At 40.3% G+C, this 22,084-nt stretch overlaps 1 protein-coding gene across 4 annotated transcripts in view; it reads left to right on the top strand.

The window, feature by feature from the left end:
- The window catches only part of RHBDD1 (rhomboid domain containing 1), a 162,844-nt gene that overhangs the window by 107,045 nt on the left and 33,715 nt on the right, over positions 1-22,084 (top strand). The window lies entirely within an intron of this gene.

Genomic DNA, 22,084 nt, shown 5'->3' with positions numbered 1-22,084 from the left:
TGTCTTGCTGGTGAGAAAAACCAAGAGTCATATGTTAGTTTCCATTTATTACACAATCACAAATAGCTCTTAATGTGGTCTAGTGTCATCACATGGCAGTTCTCCAATGATTCAGAACTGTATTTCTGTTGTACTTAGTTATGGAGAGCCACATGAGAGTCATGTATTTGTTTATCTTCATGAATCTCAGTCAGAGGACCAAAGATCTTTATTTATTTATTTATTTGAGAGAGTATCTTGCTCTGTTGCCAGGCTGGAGCACAGTGGTACAGTCTTGGCTCACTGCAACCTCCGCCTCCCGGGTTCTAGCGATTCTTCCACCTCGGCCATGCTAGTAGCTAGGGCTACAGGCACGTACCAAATGCCCAGCTAATTTTTGTAATTTTTTTAGTAGAGATGGGGTTTCACCATGTTGGCCAGGATGGTCTCGATCCCTTGACCTCGTGATCAACCCACCTCGGCCTCCCAAAGTGCTGGGATTACAGGCGTGAGCCACCGCACCTGGCTCAAAGATCTTCTTATGGTAGATACCTGGCCCAAATTGTACAAAGTTATTAAGATTACTATAAATATTAAACAGATAAAAATTACACTGTAATCTCTGGAAAAATTGCAGATGGCCTAAATGTGCGGTCATAGGAGGCAGGTGAAATAAATCATGATATGAGTTGACTCTTGAATCATTGCATTCAAGATTCTTTACAGATCAAAACAGAACAACCCAAAGCGTAGTTTTTCATTTTCAGCTCACTGAGTGTAAAAGGGAACCACTTGCTCTGGCTAGCATGATGGTAAAATAAAATGTAGCTAGCCCATGGACATTGCAGGAGATAAAGTATTTAATAAGTGTCTTCTAGAAGTAACATCGAGATAGAACACCTGCTCTTTTCATTATGTCTTTAAACAAGCTGAGTCTCTTGGGGTTAGCAAGTCCCTCCTTTTGGCACACTGTGCTACGACAAAGATACATTTTAAACCTCAAGTAATTTGCTGTTGTCTAGAGCATGCATTTTGGAGAGAAGGGAAGTAAGTCCCTGACTTAAGGCACAGTAAGGCCCATTTTGAGTACAACTTCGAGATTGTGACATTTGTCAGGTTATGCCGCATTTCCTGCCGCATTGGCAGCCTTCATTATTTGCTCATTGTTATTTTCAAGTTTTATATATTACCAAAGCACATAGACAGTTGGTCTGTAAGGCATACCTGTGCAGTGGACTTCTGGATTTCTCTGTGTGCTTTCAGGAAGGGATCTGAGTGGCCATTGAGTAATGCCTTTGCTGATGGCTTGTTTCTGTTATGCCTTTGCTTGGTACAGTCCTGCCTGTGGTAGCAGCAGGGGTGGGTGGAAGTGAAAGAGCGCTGAGTGCCTCTTAAATCAGTTGTCATTTTGGCAGATTCAGTCTAACCAAGGATGACTTCCATATGCAATGGCTAGGAAGGACCTTTTGGCCTAAGAAAATAATATTTAATCAGCAGTGTGGTTCATCTTATTACTCTGAGGAGAAAACAACTCACCACCAAATTCTATTCTATCATAGATAGAATTTTTTAAAACCAAAATCAAAACATCTGCTGTTTTCTAGCCACATGAACCTGAGGCTCTGTGCTCCTGGAGGAGCAGCGGTTGTACAACTGCTGTGCACTCTGTATCTTGTAGACCTTGCCACCAGGCGAGGGGGATGCTCTCAAGAGTTAATAAGCAATTAGGATGTTCTTCCCCGTCAATTAACTGTCAGAATAATAAGACCGCAGGAGCACTCTCTTTAAGAATGCCAAGACTTATGTTTTCTGAAAAGCATGTCTTTCTCTGCTGCTTGCAGTTACACAAATAGACAATTACTTAATGCTGGGAAAATGCAATAAAAATTGTACCTACAGCAAACAGAAAAGAGAGGTGTACAAATGGGATATCATTCACTCTAAACTCAGAATTCATGGATTTCCCTCCTGAGTGGCCATAGTGACATTATAATATCTTCTGTCATCTTATTTGGCTTAAAGGTTGACAGATAGAATACTTAGGTAGTGAACATACCAGCAGCATTGCAAGTGACCTGTGTATGTGTGTGTACATGTGTGTGCACATGGCTGGGAGGCTGACATAGGTCCCATAGCTAATAAAGGGTAGGGCTGAGATTGGATGGAACCCAGGCAGTTTGATTTCATAGTCTATGTACTTTTATCACTACATTGTTTTACCTTTCATATTGTATTGGTAGAACATAATAATAGTGATTTTTTGTTATTACTAATGTGATTAATAATTAGTTTGCTGGGACCACCATAACTAAATACCACAGTCTGGGTAGTTTAACATAAACATATTTTCTCATATCTCCAGAGGCAGGAAGTTCAAGATCAAGGTGCCGACAGGTTTGGCTTCTGCTGAGGCTGCTCTCCTTGGCTTGCAGACAGCCTTTTTCCCATGTCCTCACATGGTCTTTCCAGACAGACCTCACTTGGTCTCTTTGTGCATCCAAATTTCCTTCTCTTATAAGGATACTAGTCAGATTAGATTAAGGAGCACTCTAATGGCCTTATTTGTAAAAATTAATTATTTTAGTTGATCAAAATTCTATATATTTGTCATGTACTCCACAGTGTTTTGAAATGTATATCCATTGTGGAATGGCTAAACAACCTAATTAATGTAAGTTACCTCACATACTTAGTTTGTGTGGTAAGAACCCTTAAAATCTACTCTTAATGATTTTCAAGAATACAATACATTGTTATCAACCATAGTCACTGTGTTGTACAGTCACTGTATCATAGATAGATCTCGATCTAACTAAAATTTTGTACCCTTTGACCCAGCATCTTCCTAGCTTCCAGCCCCGTAGCCACCCTTCTACTCTCTGCTTCTGTGAGTTCAACTTTTTAAGATTCCATGTGTAAGTGAGATCATGCAGTATTTTGTCTTTCTGTGCCTGCCTTTTTAACGTACTGTCCTCCAGATTCCTCCATGTTACTGGAAATGACAACATGGAGGATTTTTTTTTCTGTTTTAAGGATGAATAGTATTCATTGTGTATGTGTTACCACATTTTATTCATTCACCTGTTGATGGACACTTAGGTTGATTCTTGGCTTTTGTGAATATGCTTCAGTGAACATGGGAGTGCAGATATCTCTTCAACCTACTGATTTCAGGTCCTTTAGAGAAAATTCCATGCTGTTTTCCATAGTGACTGTACATTCCCACCAGCAGTGTGCAAGGGTTCCCCTTTCTCCACATCTTCTCCAACACTTATTTTTCATCTATTTGATAATAGCCATTCTAACAAGTGTGAGTTGGTACCTCACTGTGGTTCCAATTAGCATTTCCCTGATGTTTAATGAGCATTTCTTCGCATACGTGTTGGCATTCATACCTCTTCCTTTGAGAGATGCCTGTTCAGGTCCCTTGTCCATTTTTAAAATTGGATTGTTTTCTTGCCTTGAGCTGAGTTCCTTATGTATTTTTTATATTAATGCATTATCAGATGTATAGTTTGCAGACATGAAGTTTTTCCCATCCCATCGGTTGTCTGTCACATTGTTGATTGTTTCCTTTGCAGTGAAGATGCTTTTTAGTTTGATGTAATCTTGTCTATTTTTGCTTTTGTTGACCATGCTTTCAGAGTCATATCTAAAAAGTTATCGTCCAAACCAATGTAATGGAGCTTTTCCCCTCCATTTTCTTCTGGTAGGTTTACAGTTTCAAGCCTTATGTTTAAGTCTTTAATCTGTTTTGAGTGGATTTTTGTACATGGTGTGCAATCAGAGTCCAATATCACCCTTCTGCATGTTGGTATCCTAATGGATTCCATTTAACTCCATCACATCTTTAAAGGCCCTATGTTCGCATGCAGTCATGTTCTGCAGTACCAGGGATTAGGGCTGCAACAAGTGAATTTTGAGGATATACTAGCCAATAACAATAACATACTATTATTAATATTAGTATTCTGCTAAATGCTGTCAATACTTTATTAGTTCATTTATTTGTTCGCATACTCATTTCTGTTGAAGTGAAATTAGAAAATTTAGCAAATAAGAGGTTTTTTGTAAAGTATTCATGAAAAGGTTTCGAATCAATTTTATTAAATATTGGCTATTAATGTCTTCTTGGTCAAACTTTAAGCTTCCTATGGGAATTTCTATTGTAAATTTCATGATTGAATATTTTCAGGGTCTACAGTGGATATCTGAGAAAGGCCAGGAAATATGAAATCCCAAATGTTTTCCAACTCATAGTTAACAGCTAACTGTCTATATAATCTTCCAATTCAATGGAAAGGTAGAATTTAAAGATGATGTTAAGAATAAATAAAGGAGAGTAAACTTTTATCAAAGATACAACTCACATCAAGAACTAAATATATTTGTAGTTGCAATGTCTTCAGGTGATTTCTGAACAAAAGAGAATAACCACTGTTGTTCAACATGTTTCAGTAAATGAATAGAGATTGTGGGTGTATCCAAGGACTACAATTCAAGAAAGAACAAAGATGTAGTTTGCAAATAATTTTAAATAACCAGAGGCAACATTTCTCTCAGAAATTTTGGTTGTTCTCAACCCTGGCTGCCTATTAGAATCATTTGGGGAGCTTTGTAAAGTTACCAATGCTCTGACCCCAGAACAAATCAGAATCTGTAGCTAGTGGGGTTGGGGTGACGGAGTGGCCACAGAGATGGTAGTGTGCTGCCCAAGCTCTAGGATTGCTCTGTAAGCTCTCCAGGTGATACTAACAGGTCTTTATCTCCTCTTAGGGGAAGAATTCCCTGAGAATCAAAGTCAGAGGTTCTCATTTATTTTTGTGTCTCTCAAGAAGCTCTAGCAGAAGGTAATGGGTGCTTTCTTTTTTCTTTTCTTTCTTTTATTTTTTTCAGAAAGAATCTGGCTCTGTCACCCAGGCTAGAGTGCGGTGGCACCATCTTGGCTCACTACAACTTCTGTCTCCTGGGCTCAAGTGATTTTCATGCCTCAGCTTCCCAATTAGCTGGGATTACAGGCACATGCCACCATTCCTGGCTAATTTTTATATTTTTAGTAGAGAATGAGTTCTGCCGTGTTGGCCGGGCTGGTGTCGAACTCCTGGCCTCATGTGATCTGCCGGATTCGGCCTCCCAAAGAGCTGGCATGAGCCACCGTGCCTGGCCTGACTTCTTCTTTTTGTTAAGTTGAAGGTACACATCGTACCATCCACTGGTTGTCCTCCATGTTTTATACATAATTTTTAAAATATGTAGAAAACCTATAATGTGCGAGGTATGAGCAAGATAGCTTCTCCCTCACCCCAAACCCCTCCAGATAAGAATCAAATTATCTGCCCTCAAGGAATGTGGTCAACAGGGAGAAAGAGAGACAGGAAGGGAGGGAGGGCAGGTGGAGGGAACTTGTAAGGCATCAACAAAAATAGCTGCTACCTATAAACTAATGCTAACCAAAGAGAAGGTCAGCAGATGGTTGGGAATGTTTCGGGATGCGGTGGAATGGAACGGATGGATGGACGGATGAAAGGAAAGTGGTAATGGTTTCCTAATTTGTCTCCATGATGAAAAAAGCCGTTAAGGCCAATTTTCATCATTCTTATCGGAACTAATGCAATTAAGAAAATATAAAATAGTGTGTTTTTTGTGTATTCCATTCTCTAGGCTTGAGTCTTTACTTAGGAGGATTGTTAACACAATGCAGTGAATTTTAATGATTATTGCTTGTGTTCCTTTCAAAAAATTGCCTTTTAACATGTTTCTTATTAGAGAGGAATGAAAATTTTTTTTCAGGTCTTTTAGTGGTCAGAAAAGTTGCAGTTCACATGAGCACCAATTAGAGACGATTATAACTTGATGGCGTGGTTGTGCCATTTAAGGAGAGTTCAACTGACACGTTTTGAAATTGTGGAAAAATGTTAGTTTGAGAGCCAAATAGCAGTGGTTTGGCCCTGTAAGAATTACACAGAGTTCTCAGTAATATAGTTATTCTAAGGCCTTAGAAGTAACCTGGTCCAGACTGCCTTGGCACTCTGCACCCTAGAAAGAGAGTTTATTAGCTCAGAGCCACATAGCCTGTCGATCCCTGGGCTTATTCTGGAATCTACATCGTTAAACTCCCCATTGACAGCTGTTTCTACCTTATCACATAAGTTTGTTTTAACTATACAATTAGAAAAGCAAACTGAATTCTTCAGGAAGCAATAGTGCACATTCTGACCATCGTGAACTATTCTCAGCTACCTTAGAGGATTGTTAGTAAGATCCTCTGCTACCCACGTTTGCTTTGAGAAGCATCTGGTGAACAGCTACAGAAAGGTGGGAACTTCATACTTTATTTTAGAACTTATTTTACATTTTAATGGGTTCCAGCGATCATTTTGGTGATGTATTCTTAAGACCAAAATGATGAAAGCTGACAACCTAATGGGTGCTGGAAGACTGCAGCCGGACATCTCTGCCAGTTTACATTTACTGTTAGGTGCCTGGTTATTTTGGCTGCTTTCACATGTGGGAAGACGGCAGGTGGCATTGCACTGTCCTCCTCCTGCTATGGCCTCCTAAGCACAGGATAAGGTTAAATGAAAGACAACTGCTCTTCTTCCTCGGTGCTCATAGCTTGTGTTCATATAACGACTGTTGACCGAATACCTACTGTGTTTCTGGTGCCGTACTGAGAGGATGGTAAATAAGACAGCACCTAAACCCTGAGTGGAGAAACTAGACAGTAAAGAAGATGGAGGGTGGGAGGGAGAGAGTCAGAGGTACACAGGTAAGTCTTTCTCAGCTATAATTTCCCTTGGGGGAAAGAAGTTAGCTTAAAATATATGTATAAAATTTGAGACTTTAAGGAAGTCTATGGCCTGATTTCTTTCTTCCTAATAAAAGATTAGTAATTAATAATGAGGGTGATTGATTTTTTTAAATTCTGAATACTGATATTTCTTACACCATTTTTTTCAACAAGAATTTATAGAGTACTTACAGCATCCAAGAGAATATGCTTATAGGTTTAAGAACCCGTGTTTTAATAATCCCTTGTTATGTTTTTATTATTTTATAACAAGGTAATCGTTTTTAGCTTTCCTGTGATGTGAATAGACTTTAGTGATAATAAAAATGCTAGCAGAAAATAATGATTTCTAGTCACTAACAAACAAGTTGCTTTGTTCTTTCAACTTTTCATCTGGTATTAAATATCATTCACCCCCCACCCCCTGCAATAAAAAGAAAGCGAGAGAAAGAGATAGGAGAGAGGATGAAGAGATGGACAGAGGGATAGATAGGCAGATGGAGTGATAAAGGTAGTTAAATTTGGAGGCAGTGCTATGAAGAAAATAAATCAGCATGTTTAAAAAATAATGGGATTGGAAGTGGAAACTAGTGGGGCAAAGGGTCACAAAAGACCTTTCTAAGGAGATGATAATTAACATTTAGATTGAGGCCTGAAAGATGAGGAGTGAAGGGGGCATTGCCTAGAAAGGAGACATGTGTTTATATGATACATGTTCATATATGTATGGCAGGATGTGTTAGGGGTGGAAGCAGGCGCAGTAGGGAGCGTTCACCCAGAGGGACTTGCCTTCCAATAGTATCAAGGTCAGGGAGAGACTGGTGTGCTTGAGGGTGCTGAAAGCAGAAGAAGTTGCCAAGCAATGAATCAGGCAGTAGACTGGGGCCAAGATCTCACAGGACCTTGAGGACTCAGGGAGGGTCACTTGGCTGAGGGGGCTGTGAGCTCTTCTTTTGGATGCCCTGCCTGGCTCTGCCTGAGACCTTGACAGCATCATCAGGGAGATGCAATGGGTAGTGTCAGGAGGTGGGAGACAGGAGCCCTGTTTGCACACCCTTCCCAAACCTCAGTCAAGGGATCCATGTGCTTGTGTTGCAAGACCCTGGAACCACATAAAGTAGCAAGTCATTAATTAGAAAGCCACAGTTAAGTTTGTGGTGTTTTGCCTTAAAGCTTGTTAAAAGTTGTTAGAGCAGGTTAAGCACTGTCACCTTGCCCCAGGGGCAGATGCAGCTCTTCTGAATGTTGTTTCGATTTTACTCTTTGTTGCACATTTGCAGCTTTTTAGCATCAAGGGTTACTGATCTTTGAGAATGGGACCACTACGTCATGTCATCCCAGCTGTGCCCTCCCATACTGGTTTTGCTGATCACAGTCATGTATTTGCATGCTAGGGATGCCAGAACAAAATACCAAAGACTGGGTGGCTTAAACAACAAAAGCTTATCTCTCACAATTCTGGAGGTTAGAAGTCCAAGATCAAGGCATCAGCAGGCTGTTTTCTCCAGGAGGCCTTGCTCCTTGGCTTGCAGGTGGCTCTCTTCTCACTCTGTCCTCGCATGGCCTTTTCTTAGTGCACACACATCCCTGGAGCCTCTCCCTCTGCATATAAGGACATCAGTCCTGTTGGATTAGGGTTTCACCCATTTCACCTCATTTAACCTTAAATACCTCCTAAGGGCCATGTATCTAAACACAGCCACATTGGGGCTAGGGTTTCCATAAATGAATTGGCAGGGAGGATACAATTTAGTCCCTAACAAGTAGCGATATATCTACTGAGTGCTTACCACATGCAGATTCGAGGATCAGTGCTTTACTCGAATTCACATATTGCAGTCCCCATGACAACCCTATGAAGTCCCATTTCAGAGATTTGGAAATGAATACATGGATGAAATGAGTTGCACAGATTGTATGATTAGTGAGTAGAATTCAAATTCTATGCTGTCAAAATACCATCGGAACCTCACACTGTTTCTCAATCTCTTGACATCCCTCTGGTGGGAGTCCCACTGTGAGAAAGGACCACCTGCCCCACTAAGCTGTGCCTGCCTCCATTCTGAGGTGCTCAGTCCCACTCAGCCTTCTCCCCAGAGTCACATTTTAACATTGATATGGTCCTCTCTTTCAGCCAGTCATCTGACCTCTCCAGACACCCCATGCCTTTGTGTCGCAATAGCAGGTTCCATATTGCCTCATTCCCCAGGAGACATGCAACCCTGGTGTTACGAGGTGTTACCTATCATCACCAATCCCCAAGGTCTCCTGCTCTTGATTTCAGGGTGTAGGTCACACATTCTGCTGGGAAGATAAAGTGGTTTTTTTTGTTTGTTTGTTTTGTTTTTCTTTCGTTGTCAGCATTCGTCTGTGTTTGGGCTACATCTTTTTTACTCTGACATCTTTGTTAGAATTCCAAGTGGAGAAATGACTCGGGGCCCAGAATCTTCTAATTGTTAGGTTTCCACTTCCGCAGAACTTCCCACAGAAAGATCTGACTCCCCAGTGCTCAGAAATGTTAGGAAAAATGACAAAAGCTCTAGCAGGTGATAAGGGAAAGGACACTAGCCAGAGACAGTGAGCTACAGGAGTCCTAAGCATGACACAGAAACAGAGGGATCATGGTGGTGTTGACCCTCGTGGCTTCTGACAGTTAGACCAGCTCTTTGGCAGTGTAATGTTCCAGGGCCAAATCAGCCCATATTGTGTTCCTCTGCCCGTCTAGCTTATGCATGTCGTCCACACCTGCTTATGTGCTTTTGTTTACTTACTACTTCAGGGTTGGAAAAAGTAAGAATATTTTTTGATTGGTGGTCTCAGTGAGGTGTCTTTGAAGTTTATGGAATTTCCCATCTGTAAGAGATCTTGGCAAAAATTGATTCTATATTCATTTTAGTGATACTGCCCAAGGGGGCAGAAAGGCAGGATGAAATTCACTCCAGATTCCAGTCTTGTTTTAAGAACAAATAACCAAAAGGCCCTATGTGAAGGTGCAGCAAGGCCTAGACATGGTTTGGTACTCCTGATACTGGGTAACGTACAAGAGCAGGTGTGGAAGCAGCTCAGTAATCTAAATGTAAGAGCTAACACTCGACAACTGTTAGAGGAAAATATAGATGTACATCTTCATGACCTTGGATTGGTACTAAAAGAATAACAACCAAAGAAAAATAGGTAAATTGAACTTTATCAAAATTAAAAATGAAAAGAGCCTGGGCACAGTGGCTCATGTTGTCTGTAATCTCAGCACTTTGGGAGGCGAAGACATGAGAATTACTTGAAGCCAGAAGTTCAAGACCAGCCTGAGTCTTGAAGTGAGACCCACTCTCTACCCCCGCAAGAAAGAAGGAAAAAAGTAGTGAAAAGATCATCACAGAATGGGAGAAAATGTTTGCAAACCATGTGTCTGATAAGGGACTTTAATCACGACTATATATGGAACTCTTACAATTCAATAACAAAAAGCCCAGTCAGAAATGGGCAAATGATCTGAATAGACATTTTTCCGAAGAAGATATACAGAAGTCCCATAAGCACATGAAAAGCTCTACAGCATTAGCCATCAAGGAAATTCTGATCAAAACCACAGTGAGATATTACTTCGCATCTACTAGGATGGCTATAATAATTATTTTAAAAAGCAATCTTAGGCTAGCAAGGATAAAGAGAAATTAGAGCCCTCATCCAAAACTGATAGGATTGTAAAATTGTGTATTTGCTTTGGACAGTAGTCTGGCAGTTCCTCAGAAGAGTAAACATGCAGTTTAACCTTAATATATTAATCACCAGTTTTTAAGAGAAATCAAAACATATACCTACACAAAAACTTACATATAAACATTTATTATAATATTACTCATAATAGCCAAAAAATAGAAACAACCCAAATGCTGGTCAAATTGATAAATAAAATGTGATATATGTATACAGTAGAATATTATTTGGTCCTAGAAAGTAACAGAGTACTAATACAGGCTACAACGTGGATGAACCTGAAAGTATTATGCTAAGTGAAAGAAGCCAATGACACATGGCCACATTATATGATTTGATCAATATGAAGTGGTCATAATAGGCAATCCATGAAGACAGAGAGTTGATTGGTGGAGCCAGGGGCTAAAGGTGGTGAGTGGGCATTGAGAGAAGAAATAGAAGAAATAGAATGCTAATTGGCATAGACTTTCTGTTTGGGGATGATAAAGATGTTCTAACATTGATTGTGGTAATGATTATGCAACTCTGTGAATATCATAGAAAGGGTTGAATTGTCCACTCTAAATAGGTAAATTGTATGGTATAGAAATGAAATCTTAATGAAGCTATTGAGTAAAATCTCAGTGAAGCAATTATTTTTTCTTTCTTTTTTAAATACTTTTAAGTTCTGGGATACATGTGCAGATCTTGCAGGATTGTTGCATAGGTACACACATGCCATGGTGGTTTGCTGTTTCCATCCACCCTTCACCTACATCAGCCAATTCTCCCAGTATTATCCCTCCCTGACCTCCCCAACCCCCACTGTCCCTCCCCTGGCCCCTCACCTCCCAACATACCCCTGTGTGTGATGTTCCCCTCCTTATGTCCATGTGTTCTCATTGTTCAATATCCACCTATGAGTGAGAATATGCAGTGTTTGGTTTTCTGATCTTGTGTCAGTTGGCTGAGAATTTCCAGATTCATCCATGTCTCTGCAAAGGACATGAACTCATCGTTGTTTTTTTTTTTGTGGCTGCGTAGTATTCCATGGTGTGTATGTGCCACATTTCCTTTGTGCAGTCTGTCATTGATGGGCATTTGGGTTGGTCCCAAGTTTTTGCTATTGTAAACAGTGCCACAGTGAACATACATGTGCGTGTGTCTTTATAATAGAATGATTTATAGTTCTTTGGGTATATACCCAGTAATGGTATTGCTGGGTCAAGTGGAATCTCTATTTCTAGGTCTTGAGGAATTGCCACACTGTCTTCCACGATCGTTGAGCTAATTTACACTCCCACCAACAGTGGAAAAGTGTTCCTCTTTCTCCACATCCTCTCTAGTATCTGTCTAGATTTTTTAATGATCGCCATTCTAACTGGTGTGAAATAGTATATCAGTGTGGTTTTGATTTGCATTTCTCTAATGACCAGTGATGATGAGCATTTTTTCATGTTTGTTGGCCTCATAAATGTCTTCTTTTGAAAAGTATCTGTTCATATCCTTCGCCCACTATTGAATGTTTGTTTGTTTCTTGTAAATCTGCTTTAGTTCTCTATAGATTCTGGATATTAGCCTTTTGTCTGATGAGTAGATTACAAAAAAATTTTTTCCCATTCTGTTGATTGCTGGTTCACTCTTTATGATTGTTTCTTTTGCTGTGCAGAAACTCTTAAGTTTAATTAGATCCTATTTGTCTATTTTGGTTTTTGTTGCCATTGCTTTTGGTGTTTAGTTATGAAGTCCTTGCCTATGCATATGTCCTGAATGGTTTTTCCTAGGTTTTCTTCTAGGGTTTTTATGGTGTTAGGTCTTATGTTTAAATCTTTAATCTATTGGAGTTAATTTTAGTGTAAGGTGTAAGGGAAGGGTCCAGTTTCAGCTTTCCACACATGACTAGCCAGTTTTCCCAATACCGTTTATTGAATAAGGATTCCTTTTCCCATTGCCTGTTTTTGTCAGGTTTGTCAAAGATCAGATGGTTGTAGATGTGTGGTGTTGCTTCTGAGGCCTCTTTTCTGTTCCATTGGTCTATATCTCTGTTTTGGTACCAGTACCATGCTGTTTTGATTACTGTAGCCTTGTAGTGTATTTTGAAGTGAGGTAACGTGATGCTTTCAGCTTTCTTCTTTTTGCTTAGGTTTTTCTTTTTTGGGGGGTGTGGTTTGTTTTTATTTATTTTTTATTGCATTTTAGGTTTGGGGGTACATGTGAAGAACATGCAAGATTGTTGCATAGGTACACACAATGGCAGTGTGATTTGCTGCATTCCTCCCCTTCACCTATATCTGGCATTTCTCCCCATGCTCTCTCTCCCCACCTCCCCACCCCCCTGTCCCTCCCCCATTTCCCCCCTACAGACCCCAGTGTGTAGTGCTCCCCTCCCTGTGTCCATGTGTTCTCGTTGTTCAACACCCGCCTATGAGTGAGAACATGCAGTGTTTGATTTTCTGCTTTTGTGTCAGTTTGCTGAGAATGATGGTTTCCAGGTTCATCCATGTCCCTACAAAGGACACGAACTCATCGTTTTTGATGGCTGCATAATATTCCATGGTGTATATGTACCACATTTTCCCTGTCCAGTCTATCATTGATGGGCATTTGGGTTGGTTCCAGGTCTTTGCTATTGTAAACAGTGCTGCAGTGAACATTCGTGTGCATGTGTCCTTATAGTAGAATGATTTATAATCCTTTGGATATATACCCGGTAATGGGATTGCTGGGTCAAATGGAATTTCTATGTCTAGGTCCTTAAGGAATCGCCACACTGTCTTCCACAATAGTTGAACTAATTTACACTCCCACCAACAGTGTAAGAGTGTTCCTATTTCTCCACATCCTCTCCAGCATCTTTTGTCTCCAGATTTTTTAATGATCGCCATTCTAACTGGCATTTAAAAACTGAAGCTAACTGTGTGGTATTCCAGATTGAGGAGTTTGAGTTTAGAATGAAGGATTTTTCTGTGTGTGGGGTGTGTGTGTGTGTGTGTGTGTGTGTGTGCGTGTGTAAAAGCAGGGTTATTGAAATTCTAAAGATGCTAGATTCTTGGGACATAGCTTCTTTTTCACAGACTTCATGAGTTGGATACCCAGTCCCCAATCCCTCTTTGAGTTCATTCCCTTGATTCGGTTAGAGATAGCCATAAGGCTTTTTTTCTTCCCCTTTCTGCTCTCTTTGAGATCTCTTAAAGGTTTTTAAGATTTTATAAAACTATACTCTGCTTAACAGGATAAACCTCGAAGATCATAATGTATATGCCCAGATCCACCTTATCCTATTGGAAATAGTTGTCTTTAGCATAGATCAGCCACAGCAAACCTGTATGTCTTCAGGAGCCAAACAGATAACCAATAAATCTCATTAAAGCAATGACGAATTGTGGCGCCTATTGAGTCTCTCAGTTCCTTAACTGAAATTTTTGTAGTACAAAAGTTGTTCTAGAAATAATAATACCTTCTTTTTGTAAGGATCCAATGAGATGATGTTTAAGAAGGCATTGTATAACATGTAGAGAGCTATGCAGTTTTTAATTTGGATATGAAATGAAGTCTGTTCTTTTATCAAAGAAATTGTAAAGGTTAATTTTTATCATTTTATTGAGATATAACCCATAATCAAGATCACATCCGACAGATTCCTCTGCTTCTTGATAATTTATTCCTACCCTCCTCCACCCTTATCCCCTACCAGCCACTGGTTTCCTGTCTCTGTGGTTTAGTTTGAATTTTGTAAATTTTTTTTATAAACAGAAACATACCATATATGTTTTTGTTGTCTGACTTAATTTACTCAGCATAGCTACTTTGGAATTTATCCATGTCACTATGTGTGTTAATAGTTCATCCCTTTTTATTCCCAAGTAGTAGTCCATTGTACAGATATACTGTAATTTGTTTATCCAGTCACCTGCTGATAAACACTTGGATTTCCAGTTTTTGGCTATTGCAAATAAAGCATCTATGAACATTCATCTACAAGTATTTGTATGGACATATGCTTTCATTACTGTTAGGTGCATACCTAGGAGTGGAAGAGTTGGGTCATGTGGAAAATGTGCATTTATGTTTTCTTAAACTGTCAAACCGTTTTACCAAGTGGGGGTTCTATTTTACATTCTCTCCACCAGTGTTTGAGAGTTCCAGGTCCTTTCTATCTTCCTCAGTACTTGCTATGGTCAGTCTTCTTAACTTAAGCCAATCAAGTGGGTGTGTAGTACCATCTCATTGTGATTTTCATGTGTGTTTCCCTAATGAATAAGTTGAACATCTTTTCTTGTGTTTATAAGTCTGCTACTTTGACATCATTTCATGTCCAGCCTACTCGATGCATAAGGAATTTCACTCTTTTAACTGATTGGATTGGGATGCAGCCCAACATGTCATTAGGAATTCCAGTGGTACTCTGTTACTTCATATTTAACGGGGCATGTTTGTGAAAAGACCCAGAACATCCTCCGACTAAATTTTCTTTGTATGTGTTAGGCTAAAATTTTGACCAAATTGGTTTTTAAGGTTTTGTCCGATTTCAAGGCAAAATTAGGGATTATCAACTTGTTTTATTAGATGTCTAATTCTACAAATTAATATATATGCAGAAGTGGATTTCCAGTTGAAATAAGCTCTAATATTGACATCTTGCTATATTCCGAAATAAGGTGTTTGAGTTGGGAGGGACCCTAGCAGACTCTCAGCCATTCCCATCGTGTCCCCCCGCAGAACTCATAAGGGGGTTCATCTTTCCACTGTCAGAGATTCAAGTATCTGGAAGGGCCTTGGAAAATAAACATAAAACAAGAAAAATTTTGCTTTTGTAGATTGTTACCAACTGACCTTGATTTGAAATTGTTTTATAGTAGTTATTTTATAGTAGTTATCAGGTGAGATTTAGCCAGCCAGCCAGCCAGAACAAGCTCTGCCTATAAAGAATTTCAGTGCCATGTTTTTAAATATAGGTAAAGCATAAAAAGGGGTGGGGGCAGTGGGCAGGAAGAGCCTAGAATCTGTATGCCCCCCAGTCTGTGATGAAGGAACACTATAATTAGTGTTCTGGCTGTCCAAGCCTTTGTTTCACAATCACAACATGGCGTGGGTTTGTAGTCAGTCAGGTCTGAGCTGGAATCCCAGCTGTGTCTGTCCTTCTCCATGAGCGGAGTCAAAAGGGATTATGGATATTTTGTGGGTAGAGAGTTATATTGTACCCTCCTTGTAGGGCAGCTGAGATGCCTACCTGAGATAGGAGATGGAGAATACTGGTACCAGGAAGGCACTGGGTCTGTTTCCTTTTCTTGCCTCTTCATTTCTTTTTCTCCTCTTCCACGTTTTCTCTAATCACTTATCTTAGATCACTTACAGAAATCATTCTTTTTACTTCCATTTCAGTCAGTGTTGGAAATTTCTCCCAAAAATATAATAATGGCAGTGAATACTTAAGCTGTAACATTTAGCAAGTCTCTTTTATGTACCGGGAGTATCAAGTACATTTCATGCATTTTTTTTTCATTTACTTTTCATAAGAAGTCATAAAGTAAGGTACAATTAAGGCAGAGAGGAAACTGAATGAATGATGGAGTCAAGGTGTGAAGCCAGGCCTATCTGACTCCAGAGCTCTTAATCACTCTGTATATTGCTCCTGCATCTAATTTTAGGAATGCTCATTTCTCTGTGTTTCTACCCCCATCCAGATGGTGGTAATTTGAAAACAGTAACAGCTGGTACATACCTTGTACTGAGCACTGGTCTGCCTACTTTCCACATATTAACTCATATAAGGCTCACTGTAACCCGTTACAGGTTCTATTGCTGTCCCCATTTTTGCTCTCCCCATTTATCATCAGGTTGAGGAAACCAAGGTGCAGAGAGGCTAAGGTTCACATGGAGTTATAATTGGTGTTCTGGCTGTCATTCTTAATGCTTCATGTACCTTTCCCCTATCATGTCATCATTTTTTAAAATTCATTTTACAATCTATTTTAGACCAATCAGAGAAGAGATGGGAGCTCCCTCCTGCTTAACTTAGACATCCCAGCTACTCTTTCCAGTAACCCATGGAATTCCTTCCTTACCCTTGCTCCAGTCTTTCTAAAGTGATGATATGTTAGATATTTCATCCTAAGGCTGAACTGAGACTAATGCCTAAGCAAGAAAGAAAAAATAGCAAATTCATTAACTAGGAATCTATTTACAGTCAATTCCCAAGGCTCATTGTGTAGTCAGTGGTTCTGCATCATTTAGAGTTGCTAATAAATGAAAGCCTTTGCATCTTCCTTGTGCCTTGATATTTACAAGTCTCATATTTTACCATAGGAAGTGGCTTCAACAAGCATATTCATGTGTTGACAGTTCTAATTAATATAAGTAATTAGCCCTGACAGTAGAACTGTGAAAAGGAGACCCATTCATAAATTTGCTAATTATGTTACTCTGCTCAGAATTTAATCGCAGTCTAGTCTTTAATCATTTCTGTATATGGGCAAAAGGCCATCTTAGTAAATTCTTCAGACTTTTACATTTACTTCTAGTAAGAGGATTTTATTGAAATTAATTTGTGGTTGCAATTTAATTTTCCAGTATGCAGGAACTGGTGAAGAACACAGATTATAATCTTTTTGGAAAGAAACAAGAAAATGAGACAAGGCAGACAAGGGAGGAGGAAGGCATCAGGCACATACCATATGCCTTCTTATATGTAAAGCTTGTACCTTTCTACTTATTTTGATGCCTTTTCTGAAAATGAAGATAGTCTTATTTAGGCCACTGGTAGGTTTATGGTACAGAAAATTTGAAGATGGTTGGTTACTTTGGTCCGAAGTTGAGCCCTCCTCTCTCAGATGTAAATAGCCTACTTTTTTGAGTGCTTTTGTTCTTGAGCAGTGCTTCTCAACCTTGGCACTATTGGAACTGTGGGCTGGATGATTCCTTGTGAGGTGGGTGAGACTGTCCTGTGTCTTGTGGGGTGTTGAGTAGCATCCCTGGCCTCTACCCATTAGATGCAGGTACAACTCTCCCCTAGTTCTGACCCCCAAAAGTGTCTCCAGACGGTGCCAGTTGTCTCCTGGGAAGCAAAATCACCCCTGCTTGAGAACCACTATGCTAGAGATTACCTTAAGATAAAAAAGAATCCAGTAAAACTTCTATGTAGAACACTTACAGTGGCTGTAGCTAAATAAGTAAAGCACCTTTTCTTGGAATTGCTTACCAGGCATCATGGTACAGAATCCAGATTTGGAATGATATTCTTGAGTTACAGTACCTCTTTCCTACTTTTTCAGCATTAGGCTCCCTCTGGTCCTCTTAGAAAGAAAGTAGAGTTGTGCTTGGTAGTGGAGTAGCTTACCTAAAACCCCTTTACTTTTCTTTTTATTAATAGATACACTAGGCTCTCCAAATTCGGAGATTTAACATTTGAAGTTTTGGTTACTCTCAGGTGACCCCAGTGTTCTGAGTAATCAACTCTCAGTGTTCTTTGTCCCCCTTTCCAGTTCATTGATTCCTTCCTTTGTGGTCTTGCTTTTCTCCCTCCACTACTTAGATTTCTGGTCCTTATGAATGCCTTCCATGCTCTTGCTTCTCAGCCTTTCCTTCACTTACCTGGAAAAATTCCAGACTTTAGTGAGCCTGGCCACTAGGCTTCTTGGAACGTGATCTGGCAGCTAAGCCTGATTAGAGAACATGACTCAACAGAGCAGACTGAGCCTGTTATACATGTACATCAACCTTTCAACTATCCCAGACTTCCCCAAGCAATGGAATCCGCCTGTAGGTGATGCCCCCAACCTCCCATCATGAAAACTACAAACATACCTATTCTATACTCATCCCACATCCCCGCCCCCCCCCACCCCCCGCCACTGAACTCGTTCCTTCCTGACACCTGGGCAGGGAGGTCTTCTTTCTCTTATCAAAAGCTAATCCTTCACCCACCTACCCCAACTTCTCAGAAAAATATTTTGTCATTGATTATACCCTTTTCCCTTGTGTCTTCAGCCTCCCAGTCTCTACTGGATCTTTTCCATCAGCACTGAAACATAGTCTTAGTCTCTCTCCTCTTATCCTGAGAGAGAGAGGAAGAGAAAGGGTGAGTGTGCAGTAAGCCATAGCAGCCTTTCAGTAACCACCCTTTCCCTTTCCATTTACATTCATATTGGCCTCTTCATCTTTGAATCTTGCCTCTACTACTACAGTTATGTTGCTGCTCCCATTATTCTTATGAAACAGTTCTAGCTAAGTTCCCCTGCACCCTCTATGTTGCTAAGGCCTGGAGTCACTTTCCTTCCCCAAATTTGCTTAACATAGTTAAATACTCCGTCCTTGAAACCATACCTTTTTTCTTCTTTGTTTTCCCAGTGTCACACTTTCCTGGCCTTCCCACTATAGTGTGGTCTCTTTCCTGGGTCATCTTTGCAGACCCACCTACCCCTACTCTACCTTTGAATATCGGCTTCCCTAATGACTTAGTTCTAGGTCTTCTTTCCTTCTCCCAAGGCTTTAGTTGCTGTTTATATGCTGGCAACTTCCAAATTTCTCTCTTCAGCCCAGTTTTCTTTCTGAGCTTCTAAAATTACATATAAACCTACTCAAAGACATCTCAGATGCGTCATGTACAAACTGAATTTATAATTCTTTTATGCCTTTGCAACTCATTCCAAGTTTGGCCTTTTGGTTGTATTCAGTAACCAAGCCTTCTTCATGGTAACTCAAGATACATCTCAAATCTTTTCACTTCTTTCTCCATCTGTTAGTGAGAGCCACTGTGCTTTACAAATGGGTAGTAAAAGGTGAGGATGTAGAAATAAGAGCCAGGTCACACAGGGCCGTTTTGGCCATCTAGGACTCTGATTTTTTTCTGAATGAGATGGAGCCTTTAGAGGGTTTTGCACAGAGTAACATTATCTAACTCAGCTTAGAAGGATCACTGTGGCTGCTGCATTGAGTAGAGCCACATAGTAGGTAGAATGGTAACCTCCAAAAGATATGACCACCCAGAACCTCCAAGTATGACCTTATTTGAAATAAGAGTCTTTAGAGGTCATCAAGGTAAAGATCCCAAGATGAGATCATCCTGGGCTGGGGACAGGTGTCCTGATAAGAGGCCGAAATGGAGAAAGCAGACACAGATGAATGAGCCATGTGAAGACCGGTGGGAGAGCAGTCCCAAGCCAAGGAACACCAAGGACGGCCGACACCACCCAGGCTGGGCTGGAGGCATGGAGGGGGTTCTCTGCAGAGCCTCCAGAAGGAAACAACCCTGCCAGCAACCTTGGTGTCAGAATTCTGGCTTCCAAAACTGTGAGAGAATAAAGTTCTGTTGTTTTAAGGAATTCAGTTTGCGATATTTGTTATAGCAACCCTAGGAAACTGACGCAAGCAGCAAGGATAAAAGTGGAAAGCCAGTCAGGAGTCCATTGCAGTAATCCAGACAAGAGAGGACTGTGGCTCCACTCAGGTAGTAGCAGTGGAGGAAGTGTTAAGAGGTCAGCTTCTGGACACATTTTGCATCATTCCTGGGAAATAAGGTCGTTTCAACATAAGCAAATCAATAAATGTGATTCGCTACATAAAACAAAAACCATATGATCTTCTCGATAAAGTGCTGCCTTTTCCAGCATCATTTAGGAGGGTAGTTAACTAGTGTTAAATAAATAGATCCTTGATGCTGCTCATCTTGGAGCCATGGAGAATTGCCCAGGTGAGAAGCAGGATAATCACAAGCAGTGCCTGCAATTTGGACCATCTGTCCTTGCACTTCTCACTGTGAGGCTCATCTTTGATATCAGTTTTCTCTGCCTGCGCTACTAACGATACAGAAGGGATTCTCCTAGGGGCCTCCTGGGTAGCTCAAAAGCAACACTATTCAGTACAAGTATCTGCAGTAACGGACGTGCTCTGTGTTTTCATTGTCCATTATGGTAGCCACTAGCCACAAGTGCTGAGCATGTAGAATGTATTTACAAATGGATAGTAGGAGGTAGAAATAAGTACAACTCAGTACAACTGAGGAATTGAGTTTTTTAGCAATACATAATTTTAATTTATATAAATTCAAATAGCTATGTGTGCCTGGTGTCCAGTGTATCTGTGCAGATCTAACGCATTGATTCTAAAATGATGCCTGGAATCTTGTTAGAAATATAAACGTTTAGACCCTGGCTTCAAACTCCTGGGCTCAAGCAGTCCTCCCACCTCAGCCTTCTGAATAGCCAGGATGACAGGCATAGAACACCACAGCCTTTTTATTTTTTATCTTATTTTTTTGGTAGAGATGGGAGTGGGGTGGGTTGGGGTGGTTGGGAGCATGGGAGATCTGCTGCACCAGAAGCTTTGGGAGTGAGACCCAGGATTGTGTTTTAACAAGCTCTGCAGGTGATTCTGTTGTACACTAAAATTTGAGAACCATTGCTGTTTCCCCACTCTCAGAGTTCCTCATTTAGTGGTTCTGGGAGGGTGTCTGAAAATTTACTTTTCTAACAGATTCCCTAATGATGCTGTGATGCAGGTCTGGAAATATCTGAGAACTGTTGTAGAAGATAGACCACCTCTTTGTGAGGTGGCCCCAGTTCCCAAGAGTAAATTCCAGAGATCCCTCATAACAAAGATTTCAAGTCAGGGTATCTCAAGTGTACCCTCCATACTTCATGAAAATCTTCCTACCTTTTTTCCCATGATCTGGTAACAAACTGTGTCTTCCTCATGGGAGGGCTGTTAAGTACTTGTTGAATTAATAAAGAGATTATATAAATTAACCTGAATAAAATATCTGAAGTTAAGAATTCTTATCCCACCTGTAACTTTATGCATGTGATAGGTTTTTGGCATTCATGATAACCTATTAGTAGAATTCCACTTTTCTGATTCATAATTCTACAACTTGTTGTAGAAGTCATTGTAGTAATTTTTCTCTCTATGGCTTGATAGATTTTAATTGTTGCAATGGAAAGAAGTTAATTCTTAACTAGAAATGGGTATAGTGTATCCATACCCCCAAGAGGCATTTGCAAATATGTATGTGAGAGGGCTTTTGAATTGTTGAAATGATAGGAGTCAGGGTAAAGGGGATATAATAGTCATTCAGTGCCAGGGGCCCGGGAATATCAAATACCCTGCATACACAGAACTGTCCTGTACAGTGAAGAGAAACTCGGTAGCCTGTTGGTAGGTGACAGTAATATTTCCCCAGTAAAATTACTCGTAAGGCCATGACACTGTCTTGCTAGCTGTAGCTCTCTCTCCATGAGCATTTTGTATGAGTTTTATGTATCTCACAGGAGGGTGAAACACCTTCTGTCCTGCTCTTGCATAACATAATGTGATTCTTGCAGCAAATATTTAGTGCTGTGTAGTTTACAAAGATGTGAGACATGAGCCTGCCTACAAAGAAGTTAAAGTACCAGCAGTAAGCTGGAAATGGCGTAAGAGTTGCATAAACTGTGGGAACAAAGAAGCGGGTATTACCTGGTTTATCTGTTAAGGTTCAATCAGGAGACAGAACCAGTGAAAATATGTATTAAGAGCTATTGCAAGGAGGTGCTTATGCAATTGTGGAGGCTGACCAGGCAAGTGCAAAATCTGCAGAGCAGGCCATCAGGAAGGGTGAGCTGGAATTCTCAGGCATGGCTGAAGCTG

Source organism: Saimiri boliviensis, chromosome 5, assembly GCF_048565385.1.
Source record: "Saimiri boliviensis isolate mSaiBol1 chromosome 5, mSaiBol1.pri, whole genome shotgun sequence".
Classification (NCBI taxonomy): Eukaryota; Metazoa; Chordata; class Mammalia; order Primates; family Cebidae; genus Saimiri; species Saimiri boliviensis.
Note: the sequence above shows the minus strand (reverse complement) of the source record. Positions and strands in the feature narration are given on the sequence as shown.